Source organism: Emys orbicularis, chromosome 2, assembly GCF_028017835.1.
Source record: "Emys orbicularis isolate rEmyOrb1 chromosome 2, rEmyOrb1.hap1, whole genome shotgun sequence".
Taxonomy (NCBI): Eukaryota; Metazoa; Chordata; order Testudines; family Emydidae; genus Emys; species Emys orbicularis.
Genome location: NC_088684.1, coordinates 164,878,220 through 164,899,135, shown reverse-complemented (window position 1 = coordinate 164,899,135; position 20,916 = coordinate 164,878,220).

Here is a 20,916-nt window from a genome sequence, read left to right as displayed (position 1 = left end):
TCACTCTATCAGAAGTAAAATGTAGCATGTGGGAAATTGAAATGTAGCACATGGGAAATTTTCATTTGTACATTTAATGTAGATTGTCTCAGGATTGTTTTACAACAGATTCTACTTTTGTGGGCCAGTCTCATCTACTCACTTCCTTTTGGTGTTTTTTCTGTTTGCCACCCACTGTATATATAAAAAGGCAGCACAAAGCAGCCATCTGTTCCTGGGTATGGGGAATCCGCAGATGACATAAAGCTAGTGTAGCTGACACTACATTACCTATTTCCCACCTTCTTTTTTGTAGAGGACATGTTGGCTGCACACAATTCTAAGTTTCTTTCGAGATTGCATCAGCCCCTGCTCCCTCCAGGATCAGGAGACTGAACAGGTGGCTTGAAGACACCTGCTCAGCTGTGGAGGATGATTTCCAATGGGTTACACTTTACTTCTGCACATTCCTAGCCCCCAACATTTGCACTGCAGAACAGCAAGCAGAACAAAGGCTATAGTGAGTAAGGGTATGTCTATATGGCCCCTGGGAGAGTGTCTCCCAGTGCAGGTAGACAGACACGCACTAGCTCTGCTCAAGCTAGCATGCTAAAAATAGCAATGTGGTCACAGCAGCTCAGTCTAGCCACCTCAGTACATACCCATGGGGTCAGGTGGGATTGTACTAGGGCAGCTAGCTTGTGCCGCCATGGGCAAACTGCTATTCTTAGCACACTAGCTTGAGCAGAGCTAGTGCGTGTCTGTCTACCCAGGTTGTTGTCAAGAAACGTATAATGAATGGTGTTAGATAAATGTATATTAAATAATGTTCAAGCAGTAGATTTATATTTAATAGTGTTATAAAAATATGGAAGGTAATTTTTCTGCTTTCTGAATGTGTCTTGTTGACTCAGCTTTTAAAGGTGGTAAAATATAAAAAAGTTGGTTCGTAACATAGAATCATAGAATATCAGAGTTGGAAGGGACCTCAAGAGGTCATCTAGTCCAAACCCCTGCTCAAAGCAGGACCAATCCCCAAATCTATTGTATAGATAATAGGGCAAAGCAAAATAGACAAATGTGTGATTTACTAGCCAGATATAGCCCTCCCTAGTCTACCCAGCTGCTGTGTAGACATACCCAAAGATTCATATATCAACTGAAAAGGGCTAATAGAAACCAGAACTGTGGCAAAAATGGCAAAAAACAGTCATATTGGGCTGACACCAGGACAGAGACTTTGCTTGTGAGATCAGTCAAAATGCAGCATCCTTCGGGGAGGGTAGAGTCAACAATGGGGTGTGACAATGCTGATGATCTCATATCCCCATTCTGTTGTGTTAGAAACAATCTCTGCCTCCTATATAGTCAATAGGCAGCATCAGACAAGGAGCCAGATTCTCCCTGTCTGTTAATCAAATGTCTTCTCTCCCTTTCCTATTGGGCTTTTTGGTTTAATCTCCTTTTCACAAACTCTCTCTGCAATCTCTGTCTTTACTTCTTGTTTCTTCTTTCTATCTTTGCATCATGGATCCTGCACCATGATCTATCTGTGCTCTTTTAACACTTACAAAGTGATTTAGCCAAACGCCTTTTAATATTTTCTTTGTAAATAATCAAATAAAACCCAACATGGTCTTTCCAGGCCCCACTGTGTCTGATTCTATTAAATTAATTCCCTTAAAGGAAACCAACAGCCTCTAGGTGTGAAAGGAAAGACAAGGACTTAATTTGGGTGGAGTTTGGGTGGGTGAATGGACCAAAATAGCTAAATACTGGGAAGAGAGATGAGTCAAAATGCAGCCACTCCACTGTACAGCTGCAGTTCACAGGTGCTATCTCTATGGCCTTACTGAGGTGCCACATTAAGGGCCAGGCTGTGAACCCCTCACTCCCATTGTTGAGTGGTTACTCACACACTAATAGTCCCATTGATTTCAATGGAACTAATTGAGTAAGGGCTCTACCATCCGTCCCGGTTGTCTGTCAACTTTTGGGGGGAAGAGAAAATCATGTATATTTATGTTGCTATGTGAGCAACAGACCCTGACACATTTACTCAGGCTGAGCAGCACCTTACTCTACAAGAGGCACCATTGGAGTGAATTGGAAAATGAATGGAGTAAGGCCCAGATCCTCAAAGGCATTTAGGTGTCTAACTCCCATTTCAGTGGGAGTTAGGTGTCTAAATACCTTTGAGGATCAGCATCTAGGTCACTATTCAATGTAAGGATGGCAGAATCTGGCCATTTATAGTGCATCATACCCTTCAACCCTTTGTGTCCCTGTGACATTCTGTACCTCAAAATAACACCCTATAACCCCCATATTCACCACTTGTATATGATTATGACACATTTTGTACAAAGTATGCCTTGTGAGGTATTACTTGAAAAGTCATAGCCTATTAAACATTGTCCTGTTAAAATGTGTTTATCAACACTGTATATGGAGTTATGAGATTTTGCCATATGTTTTTTACTGGAACATGTTGTGAGTATTGGTAATGCCCACAGACTAGCCCCTCAGAGGTAACAAAGGACAGTAAACAAAGGCCATAAATGTCAAGCCTCATGTACTGTCACGGAGTGTGGGGAAGTCAGGGCCCCACACCCCCCACTTCCTGCAATTCACCGTGACCCTCAGACAGCCAGTAAAGCAGAAGGTTTATTAGATGACAGGAACACAGTCCAAACAGAGCTTGTAGAACCCCTCAGTCAGGTCCATCTTGGGGGCTAGAGAGCCCAGACGGTGGTTCTGGGCCTCCCTCCATTTCCCCAGCCAGCTCCAAATTGCCACTCCCTCCAGCATTTATTTAGGGTCTAGGAATTATCTTGCAGTTTTGTCTTTTATTTCTTTTGTAACCAATTCTGATCTTCTATGTCTATATTACCTATAATCACTTCAAATCTATCTTTCTATAGTTAGGGGGAGGGATAGCTCAGTGGTTTGAGCATTGGCCTGCTAAACCTAGGGTTGTAAGTTCAATCCTCAAGGGGGCCACTTAGGGATCTGGGGCAAAATCAGCACTTGGTCCTGCTAGTGAAGGCAGCGGGCTGGACTCAATGACCTTTCAAGGTCCCTTCCAGTTCTAGGAAATAGGATATCTCCCTAAATTAATTTGTTTTAATATTTTATCTACAGCAGTATGGTTGATTGAGGTTATTGGGAAATCTCTAGGAAGGTTACAAAGGCTGGCGAATGATCATATTCTTTGTTAAAATGTATCAAAGGGGTAGCCGTGTTAGTCTGGATCTGTAAGAGCAGCAAAGAGTCCTGTGGCACCTTATAGACTAACAGACGTATTGGAGCATGAGCTTGCATCCGAAGAAGTGGGTATTCACCCAGGAAAGCTCATGCTCCAATACGTCTGTTAGTCTATAAGGTGCCTTTGTTAAAATGATTGACTTTATGAGCTTCTATTGCTTGATAAGTAACTAAACAGTACACAATGGTACGTTTCTGGAGTGCAAGGCTGGGACTAGGAATGTGTGGCTGTCACTCTATATAATTCAAGAGTGACTAGGCAGAGCACTTTGCTATATGTCTGGGGGTGGCTTGCATGCTAGGGGCTGCGGGTGAGCGGGCAGAGTGGCAGCTCACACAGCAAAGCAGGGCATAGTGTGCACTAGACTGGAGAATTAAAGGGGCACAACTGTCCTACGATCCAAACTGTACCCTGGGGAATGTCATAGTCCCACATCCCTTACTCCCACACCATGGGAAAAATTGAATCTTTGATTTGCTCCTACAATGCTAAAACTTATGCCCATGTGTATAAGATAATGAAAATCAAATCTTATGTTTCAGGGATTCAACTGTTCTCCTGATCAGATCAGGATGGAATTGCCCTCCCCTAGTTCATAACTGGCCAAATAAGGTTTTTCACCTTCCTTTGAAGCATCAGACATTTTCCACAGCTGGAGACAGGACAGCAGACTAGACAGACCAATGGCCTGATGTAGTGTAGCAGTTTCTATCATCCTAAGTGCTTAGCCATATGATCCTTGCTCACATGCTCAGAGTAAAATTGATTGCTAGATTTGGGATCAGGAAGGAATTTTTCTCCAAGTCAAATTGGTCAAGATCTTGGGGGTGGGGATAGCCTTCTTCTGCAGCATCAAGCAGTGTTCATCTGCTATGAACAACTGGGCCCATCACACAGCAATTTCCTGCTGTTGCAGGGGCCTCAGGCATTGAAGTCACCTCAGTCCTTCCTGTTTCTATCTGTGGCAATAGGCTGTTTAACCTCCACATTTTATGGAATAATTGGCCTGATTTGGATTTTATAATGATGAGCCTGGTTCAATAAAATTTATTTGGAAATAAATACAATTCACTTTACATTATCTGGCATCACCCTCTCTCTCTGATACAAACACATTTTTTCAGCAAATCATGACTAAGGTGTGTTTGCCAGACAAGTCTGGGGAGGGGGTAAACCTGTTTCTCAAAAGACAAAGGACAAGTTGATGTCTCTAGCCAGGTATCATCAAAGCTGATGAGCCATTACCTACCAAGTGGCCATTTTTTGGCAAGGAAGAGGGACAGGAACAAACTGATCTTTATCTTAGCACACAACAGCATGAAACTTCTCCCCCACCAGACTCCATGTCTCCTTGTTCTCAGCCAGAAAGAACTTTATCTAGGGCTCACTCTCAGGAAAATGCATTTCAAAGGGTGACTGAACTATGAAAGTGTGAGGCAAAAATACCCCAAGTTATCTGTCCCTGTCCTTCTCTCTCTTTTCATTTAAAAAGACCAAAGAAACAGCTGTGACTTTGGAAGCAGATCCTGGCTTGAGAGTTTGCTCAGCAGTGTTACTGGACACGTGTGGTAATGGACTTCATCATGAACCAAGTCTAGTTTGTTAGGTTTAGAAGTGTTTTATCTTTATTTTTTCCTGTAGCTATTCCTGACTTTAATGCCTCATTATTTGTACTCACTTATAACTTACCTCTTTGTAAGTAAATAAACTTGTTTTATTCTTTAATGAAAATTAATCCAGTGTTCTGAATTGTTTGGGTCACTCCATTTAAGGTAGCAGACTTTTGTATGTTGAATCCCTTAGAGGGGCAACAGACCTAATATATCTGGACTGTCCAGGAGAGAGCTGGTCAGTGCATAACACATGGTTTTTTTGGAAAAATTCAGGGCTGGGCGTGTGTTGGGGTCATCCTGTATGTGTAACCAAGGCTGCTGGAAGCCAGAGTGTGGCTGCTGTTTGCTGACAGGCTGCTGGAGTCTGAACTGCTGGACTTTGGCTGTGGTTACACACAGACATGCAGGATGTGACCTGCATGCTGTTTATGAGGAGCCCAGATAGGGAGCTCCAGCAGCAAAGCATTGTGAGGCACCCCAGGTTGCACGGCAAGTGGTGACACAGCCCCGCACTGGTCTGGATTGCACACGGAATGTCATAGGTACATGCTGAGACAATGTGGAAAACCAGGTATTTATGAGTCTTAGAGTTCTTCATCATGGGGAACTAAGCCTCCAGCTCTCCTCTCATTAGAGGATGGAGATGCCCTTTGAGAGGGGACTGTGAGGACTGCAGGAGATGTCCTGCAGGGCACAGCCAGCCCAAACAGATCTGAGCTCAGGGACAGGGACAGGCATGACCTGAGCAGTGCGCTCCCTATGAGCCTTCACTGCACCAAAGCCTCAGGGAAGGAGGCCACAACTGGTGAGACAGTTGCGTCTGATTGTGACTGGTGGAGGTAGAGTTCCTCTGAGACATCATGGATTTATGTCACACTCCTACTGACTGATCTCGTCACAGGCACTGGGGCTTTGTCAAACCTAATAAAGTTGTTGAGATAAAAGTGTGCACAGGAGCAATTCCTGAGTGAATGGCTGCCTCTCCAAAGGTTGTGAGACTTTGGAACAACCAAACAGAAAGTGAATGCCCCACCACAAGGATCACAGGGCAGGTCTGGCTCAGACACAGTCATAGGTGCTGGAACTAGGGGTGAGGGTGTGCTGCACCACCCCCTGACTTGAAGTGGTTTCCATCAGATACAGGGTTTACAGTTTGGTTCAATGGCTCTCAGCACCCCCACTATACAAATTATTCAAGCACCCTTTGCACAGTCATATGTCAGTGTGGCCACACCCATGAGCTATTTTTCATATAATTATTCAACCTAGAAAGCAATGGGGCAGGCAGGGTCTCAGACAAGGACCCTTGCAGCAAATTCATAGGTTATAGCCCTTATTATTCCTTGGTCTTCACCATTCTAGGTAATAAAAAGAGGAAAAAAAGAATAAACTTATTCTTTGGGTATGAGTTAATGGGAATTAGGTGCTAGGACTTTGGACATGGGCGCTGAAATTCATGGTGACCAGTAATTGTATACAACCAAAATAAATGCTGCCCACCAATGAGGTGAAACCTGGCCTTACATGCACAGGCCCCTTGATCTGAATGATTATGGAGCTATGTGTTGGGATTTCCTCCAAGACCTTTTTCACTTGGCTTGTCCAAAACATCTTGTCCAGTTCTGGGAGAACACTTCATCCAGTTCTCTGGGATCCAAAAAACTCAGTTTCATTCCAGATTTCACTACTCAGGTTCCTTTAGTTGGCATACAGCAAAACTACGCTGAGTTGATCAGACTCAAGCATAGGGCGTGAGTATAGGGCATACTTAGGGTGACCAGATGTCCCGATTTTATAGGGACAGTCCCGATATTTGGGGCTTTGTCTTATATGGGTGCTAATTACCCCGCACCCCCTGTCCCGATTTTTCACCCTTGCTATCTGATCACCCTAGGCATACCACACATCCAAAGTTAGACAGAAAACTGCTTCATTTATATACATTTACACATTACATTGCATCATACATTTTTGGACTGGCGTGGTCACTTTACAGGAACCAATCCTTGTGCACCAACATGCTCTGTCCATGCATTGTCCACTGTCAACCTAGTCTTCATCTCTACATTGCTAACTAATTTTGTCCATTCTTAGTATATGGGTGTTCTCCCTCTTATCTTAGCTGGCTCAGACATTTTGTCTTTTTCGCCTACTGACCTATTTACTTATCTTAATTAGCACAAACATTCTGTTTTCAGCCTAATGATCTGTTGACCTTTCTAATTCTATCTTCCAAGAAATGAGGCCTCCCTCCATGTGTTAATTACTCATGTCAGGCCAGGCCTCAGCTACACTTGGAACGCAGTTTAGAGTAAGAGAAACGGATTTGGAGGATCACCTCCCTTTTGATGTGATGTTAGAGGATGATCTGGAGGAACAGTCCAAGATGGCCTATGTCACAGGTTGGAGAGAGAGTAACATTTGTCCAGTGGGACCTAGCACAGTATTGGTGCCCGGGTGCTCCTTGGGACTCAGCAGATTGCACCCTGGCCCTCGCCAATATGGCACAAACTCTGCCCATACCTAACAAGCACTTGATAGAAACATGGAGCAAAACATTCAAGGCTGTAGGGTCCATGTGATGGTAAAGAACATGCCCCCTCAGCACCTCCACAGCCCTGGAAATGCTTGAGTTGACTGTGGCAGGACCTGACATGGAGTTTTCTGGGAAGAATCTGCAACACTGCCATGGGCGGTTAAAAGTCATATGAAGCTGTAAGATGTTTTGTTTTGACTCCAGGGTTTTGGAATGACTCATTATACAGATGCGGGAGGGCTCTGAAATTCAGAAAATGATCCTGGTTCAAATTTAGAACCTCAGAATTGGGAGAGAGGACTTGTGATCTAGGATTTTGGGTCAGACCTATCTATAACCATTAAATTTCAACACAGGCTGAAATGAGACAACTTGACATAAAATAAGAGATGAGCCTAGTGATTCATCAGGCTAGATAGCTGGTATATAGCAAGAGCCCAAGGGTGATGGGGCAGGATCAGAATAATTATGTATCTACCAGGTAACACTACTGAGAGGAAAAGTGAGGTGAAACCAAGGATAGGCACAAGTAGCTGAGACATTAAGATAAACATTGACAGGAAAAGCAAGAGGTTAGTGGAATGCACTAGCAAGGGAGACAACCATCACTGAAGGTATTAGGAAAAGGTGAGACAGGGCTTTAGCAGGAAAGACATAATCAATAGGCAGCATCAGACAAGAAGCCCTATTTTCAATGCCTTTTTATCAAAGATTTTCTCTCCCTTACCTATTGGTCTTTATGTTTTATCTCCTTTTCACAAATTTTCTCTCCAATCTGTATCCTTCCTTCTTGTTTCTCATGTTTCTATTTTTGCTTTTTGAATCTTCTCATCATGACCATTTGTGCCTCTTTAACACCTGGAAAATTATTTGGCTAAATCTTTTTATACAGATTGTGTTAATAATCAAACACAGAGCCATGTGGTCTTTCCAGGAACCCCTGGGTCTGATTCTATTTATTCCTTCAAAGAAAACCAACAGCCTCTTGGTGTGAGAGGAAGAACAAGGACTCAATTTGGGTGGAGGGTGGGTGGGCGAATGGACTGAAATAGTGTAGTTCAGTGAAAATGCAGACACTTCACTGCTCAGCTGCAGTTCACAGGTGCTGTCACTATGGTAACAGCCTCACTGGGATGTCACAATGGGGATCTTCCATTTCATCTTTCCATTACAATCTCTTCTATCACTGGAGCTCAGGCAGGGGCAGGGGAGGCACAGTCACAGCCAGGGTCAGTTTATCATTGTAGCTATAATAATGGCATTTCTTGCCACACGTCTGACAGTGCACAAGCACTGAAACCCATACACAGAGAGAGAGAATAAGTGTGACAGCCAAAGATCAGAGACTATCAGAGAAGCCCAGGACACTCCAGAGGCAGGTCAGACTCTGCCTCGCACCCACACCTGCTAAACCAGCAGAAAATGAATTTTGTGTTTGCACATTTAGAGCCAGGCTGTGAACCCCTCACTCCCACTGGGGAGCAGTTACTCCCTGACTGCAGTGGAACTAACTGAGAGAGTGCTGTGCTGGGTGAGTAAGCCTCCAACATCTGCCCCCTTTGTCTGTCAGTTCTTTGGGGCAGGGACATGTCATAACCACGGGCTCGGTAAAATGCTGTGAATATTTATGTAGCTACATCAGAGCCAGCAAATCCTATGGTCCTAAGTGCTTCATCCTTTGATTCTTGCTCACATGCCCAAGTTTAAATTGATCACCAGATTTGGGTATGCAGTGTTTTTGTAGCCGTGCTGGTCCAAGCATATTAGAGAGACAAGGTGGGTGAGGTAATATCTTTTATTGGACCAACTGCTGTTGGTGAGAGAGAGAAACTTTCAAGCTTTGATCTGAAGGAGAGCTCTGTGTTGCTCGAAAACTTGTCTCTCTCACCAACAGAAGTTAGTCCAATAAAAGATATTACCTCACCCACCTTGTCTCACAAGATTTGGGGTCAGGAAGGAATTTTCCTTCAGATCAGATTAGCCAAGACCTTGGGGGGTTTTCACCTTTATTTGCAGCATCAAGTTGGGTTCATCAGCTGGGATCATCCGGGCCCATCTCACACAGCCATTTCCTGCCATTGCTGGGGCCTCAGGCGTTGGTGGCACCTCCATACTTCCTGTTTGTATCTGTGCCTAAAAGCAGTTTAGAATCCACATTTTATAGGACATTTGGCCTGATTTGGATTTTATAATGATGAGTTTGATTCAATAAACTTCATTTGGAAAGATTATAAAGTGAGCTACATTTATCTGTAGTCACCGTCTCTTTGTGATACAAACATTTTTTTCAGACACTCTGGAACCACAGAGTTTACAACCAGAGTTTAAATGTCCTTTGTCCTTTCAGTGGCCATTCACAAATGGAGCTGGCCAGAGCTCCTCTGAGGTAATGTTTCTGTGACAGCAAGGGCTGGGTCCTTACCGGAGCTGGGTTCAGTTCCACTTGTGCTTAGTTATTGGTTTAATCTTGGGTCAGTGGCTGGGTCAGGGGAACAGGGAAAATAAAGGCTAAAGTAGATGCTATGTCTTAATGGTGATAATGGACCTACCATCTGTCACCATCTTGCCTAAGAAGTCAATAATTAAGTACTTAATTGCCACAAGAAAATTCTTAATTTCTGGTTCAGATTTAGCCCAAAGTACTTATAAACACAGGGTATGTCTACACTACAGGATTAATCCGAATTTATATAATTCGAATTTAGGAAACCGATTTTATAAATTCGAATGTATTCGGCCACACTAGGCACCATTAATTCGGTGGTGTGCGTCCAAGCTACCGTAGTAGCATCGATTTCCAGAGCGTTTCATTGTGGGTAGCCAATAACATCTAATTGCCAATAACATCGAATTGCGGCCACACTAACCTTAATTCGGATTAACAATACCGATTTTGACGCTACTCCTCTCGTCGAGGAGGAGTACTGAAATCGAATTAAAGGGCTCTTTAATTCGAATTAAATGGCTTCGTTGTGTGGACGGGTCAAGCGTTAATTCGAATTAAAGCAGCTAAATCCGAATTAAAGTCGTAGTGTAGACCAGGCCACAGTCACACAATTTGGTTGCTGCCTTTTTCTATCCTTAAAATAAGAGTTCTTCTTCGAGTGCTTGTTCACATCCATTCCACGTTAGGTGTGTGCGCGCCACATGCATGAGCGTCGGAAACTTTTCCCTTAGCAACACCCGTCGAGCCGGCGGGGCCCCTGCCTGAGTGGCGCCACTGCGCCGTGCATATATACCCCCCGCTGGCCTGACCCCCTCCATTTCCTTCTTACCATCCGTGGTGGCGTTGGAACAATCTCTTGCTCTCATACAAGAAGCAATCCCTTAGCTTTAGAGTACTTAGCTTCTATCAGTTCGTTAGCATTCCCTTGTTGTGGACACTTAATAGATCAGGTGTTTGGAGGCTTCCAGCACCCGCCCCAGGCTGTGGGGCATGCCGCAGGCCCACGGGTTTAAGGCTTGCACCACGTGCCACAAGCCTATGCCGGTTAGTGACCTCCACGACTCCTGTCTATGTTGCCTGGGGGAAGCACACCAAACGGAGCGGTGTAAGATTTGCAAGGCATTTAAGCATAGAACAAAGAAAGAGAGAGCCTTTCGTTTGAAGCAATGGAGGCCGCACTGCAGCCACCGGGCCCGGAATGCCCAACGCCGGCCCCAGCCTCCTCAGTGCGGAGTGTCCCGGAGTCGTCAAGAGACCTGGTGCCGGATAAGCACCGCAAGCCGTCGGCCTTGGAGTGCCAAAGTAGGCCCCGGCACCGCTCATCCTCCCCGGTGCGGCCCAAGGCTAAACCAAAGGAAGGGTGCAGACGTTCCCCACAAAGGAGACCGGCACCATTTAAGGGCCCGGGCACCGAAAAGAGCGTGATGGACGCTGTACTGGCGCCGGCACCGGTGGCACAAGTCCCACTGAGTCCAGCCCTAAGGGAACTCAGTGAGGACAACGGGCTCGAGGGAGTAATAGATCAGCCCTCCACGCCTGACACCTTTGAGGCGGCGAAGGACCTCATCGGGTTGTTGGTGGTGAGCCTCCTCCCAACCAGGGAGAAGCCTCCGGCACCTGGGCCCAGGATGCCATCGAGGGGAAAGCCGGCAATGGTGTGCCATTCGAGGACACCGTCCTGGCATCGCTCCCGGCGTTGGTTCTGGTCGACCTTCGAGTCTGTGGACTCTCAGTTACCCCTGACGCAGAGGGAAGTCTCGGTACCAGAGGTGAGTCAGCGGACGGGTTTAATGCAAGGGACCTGACGCTCTCCGGCACCCCCCAGAGACTGGCACATCTCAACATTCCACTGCAGCTGGTTATCCTCTTTGATGTGTCATCCTGATATCAGGATGTCCCCCTGCTCCTGCCCCCCGCTCTGTACCCTCTCTCCACAAAGCAGAGGAGAGGGACAGAAAGGAGGGAGCTTGCTGGAAGCTATTGCTTCCTGTCTGAACTGGCTGATCTGCTTAAAAAGGCAACATACTTGAAGTAGGGTCAGCTTACTTAAAGGGGCAATGCATGTCTCTCTCTCTCACTCATGCATTTGGAAAGTCAGCACCTGTGCAGCTGTGTATGTGCTGTCCAGAGGAGGGAGTGGTGAGCTCCAGCTGGATAGCGTGGGCTCATCATCATGTTTAGTTTTTGCAGGGACGTGTTTGCAGCTAGTGCCCTGCATCTATTGTGTTTCCTCCCTCCTCCCTCAGTCCATTCTGCCTTGTAGAGTGGGAGGCTACATTAACAACAGTGTATTAATCCCTGACGGCTCAGCCGAGTGTTAGTTCATCATTTAGCAGCAAGGCATTCCCTGGGAAATATTCCACCCACTGATTCCACCACCTCAACCGAGCTTCACAATCATTCATTGCTGTGTACAATATTAAACTGTTAGTTTAAAATTGTTTAAAACTTATACTGTATATGTATATAATGTCTTTTGTCTGGCGAAAAAAATTTCCCTGGAACCTAACCCCCCCATTTACATTAATTCTTATGGGGAAATTGGATTTGCTTAACATCGTTTCGCATAAAGTCACATTTTTCAGGAACATAACTACAACGTTAAGTGAGGAGTTACTGTATGTATTGCCAATTGGAAAGACCAATAGGTATTTCTCTGTCTTGTCTCTTCTTTATCTGTGGAAAAGGCTGGACACTGAGGCTGTGCCATTTGCCCTGACACAGATTCTAGACTTCTAAAGATGGCTTAGCCATCCATTCAGATCTACTTCCTCACAGATTGGTTAAGGAAGATGCAACTATAGTAAGTTGTTATTGGGCAGTATCTGAATATGTGTCCCCGGAGAAATCTGCAAGGAATGTGCTCTTTGTGTATAAGTCTCCAGATTGTGAGTAGCTCTGGCTGTGTTTATCCTGACTAGAACCTCTGAACATCAAGTCTGGTGAGCAAAGAAGCACTTCTGCAGATTAGAGGTTCCAGGATATATGGAATAGTCAAGTCAAAAGTTGAGTGGAGCCCTAAGAGTAAAAGTTTCCCCTTCACCAAACTACATCCACCCAATTTCTCTGTGATAGGCAAATACTGACTTTCTAATGGGTTGGGATATCTATTGCCAGCATCTAGCAATCATACCTGTATGCCCCTGTTCTAAAGATCGGACATAACACAAGCAGGGAAAATAGCTATCAGACACCACAGCAGATTTGCTAAAAACTTTCTTGTATGTTTTTTACACATTCTCTTTTGAACTGAGGAATGTTTGGGATTAAAGCCTTGACATCTTCCCTGAATCTCAAAAAATTTAGATTGAGAGAGAGAATTAATACAGAGTTTTCTGTGTTTACCACCCCTCCTCCCCCACCCAAAAAAACTTCACCTTTTACTGTTCAAGAGTAGTTTCTTCAGAGAGCAGATAAGGAATAATGGAGTGCAACCATAAAAACATCAATCAACAAAGTAATTGTATATAAAAATCATCCTCAAGAGAAATCCATGCCAGTAATAGAAAGAATCATCCCACTCAGCCAACCCCTAAAGCAAAAGACAGAGAAAGTAGAGGAGCTTGGCATTGTGCCCTGAAGGACAACAAACTCAGATTTTGTTGGATCAAAGGGGGAAATGAATTTAAGAGTCTGCAGCCAGACTCTCTGCTACTTTTTTTCACCTTGCAGTCTGAATGATTTACCATAGTGGAAGGAGATATCCAGAAAAGAGGAGAGAATTTATTTTTGCAAGATTTTTTTAATTCTGTGCCTTAAAACTGAAATAGTTACATAATAATGGCATTGTGCTATGCCCTGTCATGTCTTAATGTTATAAGAACTCATCCAAACACTTTACATTCTCCTGAAAAATCTGTCCCTTGTGACCTACAATTTTGGAGGGCATCTCATGCGACAAGCCCCACACACATATGCCCAAATCCACCATTGCTTTTGCAAATATGAAGGATCAAATAACATGAGATTTATGAGTAATTGGCAAATCAGATTATCCAGAGAAAGGAGCTTTGTGGGGGAGGGAGGTAAATTCTCAATATTATTATTATTACTTTCTTACTTGCTATGGTTCAGATAAGCTATTATTTTACCATTTGGGGAACTGCACGTTCATATTTTCTTTGGTTACTTTGCTTCTTATATAAATATTTAAATGTCTGCTTTTTGTGTGCCCTGGAGAGAAACTGTATTTCAAAGTGAAGCTACCAAAAGTATTTAAACTAGCTTTTGGTAGATATTTGTGTTGGTTAATCTGTGCTCAGAATTTTACCAGAATAAAAATTGAATATCTCAGTAATTGATAATTATAACCATTCATAATTAATTGAATGACTATTACTTCTGAGAAAATCTTTTGGCTTCTTGTAGGAATTAACAGTCTTAATGTCTTATACTGTTAACTCCAACCTTCTTATAAGGCTGTATTTATAACAATGTCTCACATACAGGACTACTATACTTTCCCCCCCACTTATTCAGCCTTACTGCAAACAACTTCACTTTAACACCATCTCTTTATACCAATCTAAATGCCTGGTCTCCCATGGACTGTGCTCTAAGGAGTGTTCAGGATATTCTGTTCAGCTATGTGTGACTGTCCCATATTATTTATAGTAGACATCCAAGAAAACCTTTTTGTCCTTTTGTTCATTTACAAAACAAAACATGTAGCAGTCTCACAGTATTTTAAGTACAGTATGCCCTATATTTGCCTCAGGTTACTCCTTTGTCATTTGTTATGGGATTCTGTTACAATTAAAAGCCCAGTGGAGCTTTTCATATATTGTACTCCAGAGGTTTATGTTTTTGTATTCCGTAATTGGTACTTTTTCACAACACCACATTCTGTTACTCTGGCAAAGTCATTAATAGCTTGAGTCAAGGACACCTTGTACTTCCCTGTTCTGCTTCCCCTGCATGAGGATGAAAAAGTAAAATTAAGCAGGTTTACAATCCAGTTTCAACACCACGCTCCAACAGTAAAGTAAAAAGGGCAAAATCAAGCAGTCATCAAAGACTCCTTTCAGTCTTCTCACTAACCAAAATGGCATTAATAATTTTGCTCCTGATGCAAGAACCCACATCTCAACATTCCACTGCAGCTGATTATCCTCTTTGATGTGATATTTTCCTTACACACCTTTTCAAATATCAGGCCTATATGCCAATTAGTAATGAAATCTACTATATAAGGAGAGGTCTTTGTTTGAACTGGAATGTGGGTCTTCAGGAAAGTGCCCAATGAGCTAAGACAGACATTCATATGGTTAAACAGCAAAGCCTTATACCAATGTTTTCCCATATTCACCCCATTTAAGCCAGAGTTCATCTAATAGGCGATCATGCATTGAGGCCACCAACTGAGTACCACACATAATGTTTGCAATATGTGTGTGTTCAGCACTAGTGGGCAGTTGTACAGTCTACTTAGTAATGGTCTTTTCTAGCATTGTTTCATGGAAGGTTTAGTTCCTTCTATTATGCAACTGTATTTTATTGCTTTCATAACTTTGCCACCGAGGTGGGGTAAAATGTAATTTACAGGTTATCATCCAGATGTGAATTATGTGTGAAGATTTTTGTTTGTTAGTGAACAGTGGTAGCAATGGAGTATAAAACAATTATTATACTCCTTTGTCATTTTTTAAAACAAACCAAGCAGCCAAAATAATTTTTTAGTCGTTTGAGACATATTTTGGTCTTAGTATTGCCTCAGAAGGTTTTATATGTTAAAACACTAAAAGTGTTAAGGAGTTATTTTTCAGTATATAGTAAATTATTTTCCATTTTATAAAGGCATTTTCTCACTTGAAATAAATTAAAGCCTCACAAAAAAGAGTTTTACAATAGAAAATTTTTTGCAACATAATTATGCTCTAAAAATATAATCAGATACCATCAATAGAACTTCAAAAAAAATCTAAAGTTATTCCAACTCAAAGAGAAATAATTCTGGAGTTACAGAATACATGGAGAAAATTATTGCTTACTTAGAAATTGTTTTACTTTTTGGAAAATCTTTCTCACATAAATCAAATCACCGCGGGGATATTTAAATACTTAAATTGTAGGAGTTGAATCATACATAATGGGATCTTCAATCATGAACCTATGCCCTAATTATTGGCAAGACAGTAAGCGTTATTGAATCATACAAAAGTACTTGCCTCATCATTCATTGTACTGTCAAAATCTGCCACAGGGATAGTGCAAACAAGCTCTTTCAACTGTTCTCTTGTTTTAAAGGAGATGCTGCTAAGGCTGATTGGCCTAAGATCAGACATAATACTATGTCCAGATTTGGTTGCCCCTGGTTCATTGTGCCTCCCCTCATCTTTGCCTGCTTACTCCATTCTTGAGAACAGGCAGGGCACTGAAATTTACAAGAATCTGGCTCCTTGCATGATTTCAATTTTATTACTATTAACGCAATCAGCGCCCCTTACAACAGAGGCATTTTTCAGTTTGTGCCAGCCCATTGAAGGCCTGATCTAGGGCTGGCTTAGAAAGTGAATGTTACTTCTATAAAAAATGTCAGGTTTTTTGGGGGGGGAAAAGTCATAAACAGTTAGAACTTCAAAAATGTTCGTGGAAGTGAAATTCCCTAGTATTTTGTTTGCCAGAAGCTGGGAATGGGCGACAGGGGATGGATCACTTGATGATTACCTGTTCTGGTCATTCCCTCTGGGGTACCTGGCATTGGCTACTGTCAGAAGACAGGATACTGGGCTAGATGGACCTTTGGTCTGACCCAGTATGGCTGTTCTTATGTTCTTACATGTTCTTATGTTCTTAAATCATTCCACAGCAGGAATATTTTTTTGTTCCAAAACCAAAACATGCTCCCAGGCTGTGTGGGAGCCTGGAAGGCCTGGCAGCCAGGAAATAGGCAGGTAAGCTGTCAGAAAACAAGATAAGTTTCCACTGATGCGGACACAGTGGTGAAATAAGAAAAGACACATGCATGGAATTAAGCAGCAGGTCTCAACTTTTATTCAACTTTAGCTCAGGAGAGGGGTGCTACACACCCATCACCCATACTCTCCTATAACGGGCATTTATTTCGTTCCAGTGTAGGGGTTACAGGACTCCTTACCATATAATCCATTACTCAGGGTAAGCTCGCCTCAGCCTACTCAGCTCTCTCTGAGTCCTAGCACTATCCTCCCCCCACCCACCACGAGGGGGATAGAGGGTGCGAAAGGATGGGGACCTCAGCCTGCAAAATCTGACTTTGACCCACGAAGGCAATAAGGTTTCACCCTATCACATGAGCCCAAGCCCATCACCAAATCCCAGGTCTTTTGCCTTTGGGAACTTTTCATTTTATCCTTTTAGCAAGACTGGATACTGGTCACAAGTTGCCTCAAATTAACAGCTCAACACAAGTACCTCAGTTAAGTATTAAGCACATTCCTACTTAACCCACTCTGGCTTGAAGGTGCTGTAAAGAAGGCAAAAAAAACCCTCCCTGGTCCTGTGCCAATTGGCCCATGAGAGAAAAAACTCCTTTCTAACCCTCGAACAACAATTGGCTAGACTCGCAGCATCTTTCTTCTACAGTAACTCCAAGATACCAGTTCAAATCCAGAATAGAAATGAGCAGGACTACCTGATAGCTATTTGGTGTTCTATGCAAAATGAATATGTCTAGAAATTCCAGTTCCTAGTGGAATGTTATCTACACTCCTGAACATATCCTTCATGTTGGCATCAAGCAATCAGATACTATGATGAAAACAGATAGAGAAATTAATCAGCCTCAGAAGAAAATGATTGGACATAGAAATTTAATTATTCTCACACTCCTAAAGGTAGTCCTTCCAAAATAGGACTGAGATATGTTGGTAAAGCAGTGAGGGAGGAGTGTATACTGCTACTATTGTACCCGTTGTGTAGAGAAAATTGGATTTAATCTCCAGTGTTGATCTCTCACTTTTCATGAACATGAAGTTTATACATTGCAGTAGCTAATGAAATCTTCAGCAGTGTCAGACAGCTAGAAGACTTCACCTAAAGAAAAAGAATTGGATTTCTCAGTTGGCTTGTATTGCCTTTGGCTGTTTACCTCAAGTATTATGAATTTATAATTGTGGTATCTTGATGACTGTATTGCATATGCAAGCTGTCACTTTCAGAGAGTGTGTGTGTGTGTGCGCACGCATGCGTGCATGTGCAAGAGGAGGGAGGAGTGTCCTCATCCTTCCTGGGGGCTCCGTAGTGTAGTGTGCCCTCTTGGCCTAGTAGCAACAGTCAGGGTATGTCTACACTATGTGATTACTCCGATTTTACAGAATTCGATTTTTGGCAACAGATTGTATAAAGTCGAGTGCATGCGGCCACACTAAGCACATTAATTCGGCGGTGTGCATCCATGTACCGAGGCTAGCGTCGACTTCCAGAGTGTGGCACTGTGGGTAGTGTGACAAAGTTCCTCCTCTATCTTGGTGGGTCCTGTGCTTATTTGCGGATTTTCTTGCCTCAGAGATTCACCATGTGGGTTGGGGAACAGCCCAGAGACCTTCCCTTCTGGGAGAACCCACAGTCCAGGTCAATTGGGAGGTTTGGGGGGAACCCAGGCCCGCCCTCTACTGCGGGTTCCAGCCCAGGGCCCTGTGGACTGCAGCTGTCTATAGTGCCTCCTGTAACAGCTGCATGACAGCTACAACTCCCTGGGCTACTTCCCCATGGCCTCCTCCAAACACCTTCCTTATTCTCACCACAGGACCTTTCTCCTGGTATCTGATAACGCTTGTGCTCCTCAGTCCTCCAGCAGCACACCCTCTCACTCTCAGCTCCTTGCGCCTCTTGCTCCCAGGTCCTCACACTCCCACCACAAACTGAAGTGAGCTCCTTTTTAAAACCCAGGTGCCCTGATTAGCCTGCCTTAATTGATTCTAGGAGCTTCTTCTTAATTGGCTCCAGGTGTCCTAATTAGCCTGCCTGCCTTAACTGGTTCTAGCAGGTTCCTGATTACTCTAGTGAAGCCCCTGCTCTGGTCACTCAGGGAACAGAAAACTATTCATCCAGTGACCAGTATATTTGCCCTCTACCAGACTCCTGTACCCCACTGGTCTGGGTCTGTCACATATCCCTCCCTCCTGCTCAACGCCAAGGGGTTGGGCAGCTTGGGACGCCAGACAGTGCACACGTGACAAGCCATCGGCGTTGCCATGACGGCTCCCTGCTCTGTGTTGCACACGGAACTGGAAAGGTTGGAGGGATAAGAACCATCTGGTCACCCTTGTGTTCTTCTCCTTGTTCCGCTGCATCCATTGAAGAGGGGCATGGTCGGTCACGAGGACAAATCTGCCCCTGAGCAGGTAGTAGCGCAATGTTTCCATGGCCCATTTTACAGCGAGGCATTCTCTCTCCACCACTGCATATTTTTGTTCCCTTGGAAGGAGTTTCCGACTGAAGTGTAGAATTGGGTGTTCCTCCTCCCCGACCATCTGTGATAGAACGGCCCACAACCCTACTTCCGATGCATCCGTCTGCAGGATAAACTCCTTGGTGAAATCAGGGGCTATCAGTACGGGGTTATTGCAGAGGGCAGTCCGTAGGTCTGTGAATGCTTCCTCTGCTACGTCAGACCATCCCACCAGATCAGGTCCACAGGCTTTCACTAGGTCTGTCAGGGGGCTTGCCCTTGTGGCAAAGTGGGGGATAAATCGTCGGTAATACCCCACCACACCTAGGAACGCCCGGACTTGTTTCTTGCGACTTGGTCGGGGCCAATTTTGGAAGGCCTCTAACTTGTTTACTTGGGGTTTTACCAGACCTTTTCCCACAATGTAGCCAAGATATTTGGCCTCTGTAAACCCTACAGCGCACTTGGCAGGGTTTGCTGTAAGGCCAGCTCGCCTGAAGGTATCGAGGACTGCCTCCACCTTCTCCAGGTGGGTTTCCCAGTCTGGGGTATGAATGACCACATCGTCCAAGTAGGCAGCAGCATAACTGATATGCGGGTGTAATAGCTTGTCCATTAGGCACTGGAAGGTAGCTGGGGCCCCATGTAGTCCAAAAGGGAGGACAGTATATTGAAAAAGACCCTCTGGTGTAGAGAACACAGTTTTTTCCTTTGCGTCTTCTGCAAGGGGAATCTGCCAGTACCCCTTTGTTAAGTCTTGGGTAGTCAAGTACCGGGCATTACCCAGACGGTCCACTAGCTCATCTATGCGAGGTATGGGGTACGTGTCGAACTGGGATACTTCGTTTAGTCACCGGAAGTCGTTGCAAAATCTTGTGGTGCCATCAGGTTTGGGCACCAGCACAATTGGGCTGGACCACTGACTGTGGGATTCTTCGATGATCCCCAACTCCAGCATTTTTTTTACTTCTGCTTTTATTTTCTCCCTTTTTGCCGCTGGCACCCGATAGGGCCTCATTGTTACTCTGGCCCCAGGGTTCGTGACGATGTGGTGATATGTCTCAGTTGTTCGACCCGGTTTTGTCGAGAACACATCTTGGTTCCGGAAGATCATCTCAGACACCTCATTCTTCTGGTCTGGTGTTAAATCGGGAGACACTCTCACCTGTTTGGAAGACTTGTTTTCCTGGGTTAGGTCTTTTTGGACCGTTGTGCATGCCTCTTGTGCATGCCAGGGTTTCAGAAGGTTAACGTGATAAATCTGTTCTTGTTTTCTGCGTCCTGGCTGCCGCACCTTGTAGGTTACTTCCCCCATGGGTTCAACCACCTCATAGGGCCCCTGCCATTGGGCCAGAAGCTTGCTTTCTGCCGTGGGTACCAACACCATAACCCAATCCCCTGGTTGGAACTGTCGCACTTTTGCCTGGCGATTGTAATGGGTTCGCTGGGCCTCCTGTGCCTTCTCCAAATGTTCCCGTACAATAGGGGTAACCCGGGCTATCCGGTCTCGCATCTGCATTACATGCTCTATTATATTTCTCACCTCATTGGGTTCCTCTTCCCAGATGTCTTTGGCGATATCTAGTATGCCATGGGGGTGACGCCCGTATAATAACTCGAAGGGGGAAAACCCAGTTGAGGCGTGTGGTACCTCCCGGATAGCGAACATAAGGTAGGGTAGTAGGGTGTCCCAATCCTTCCCAT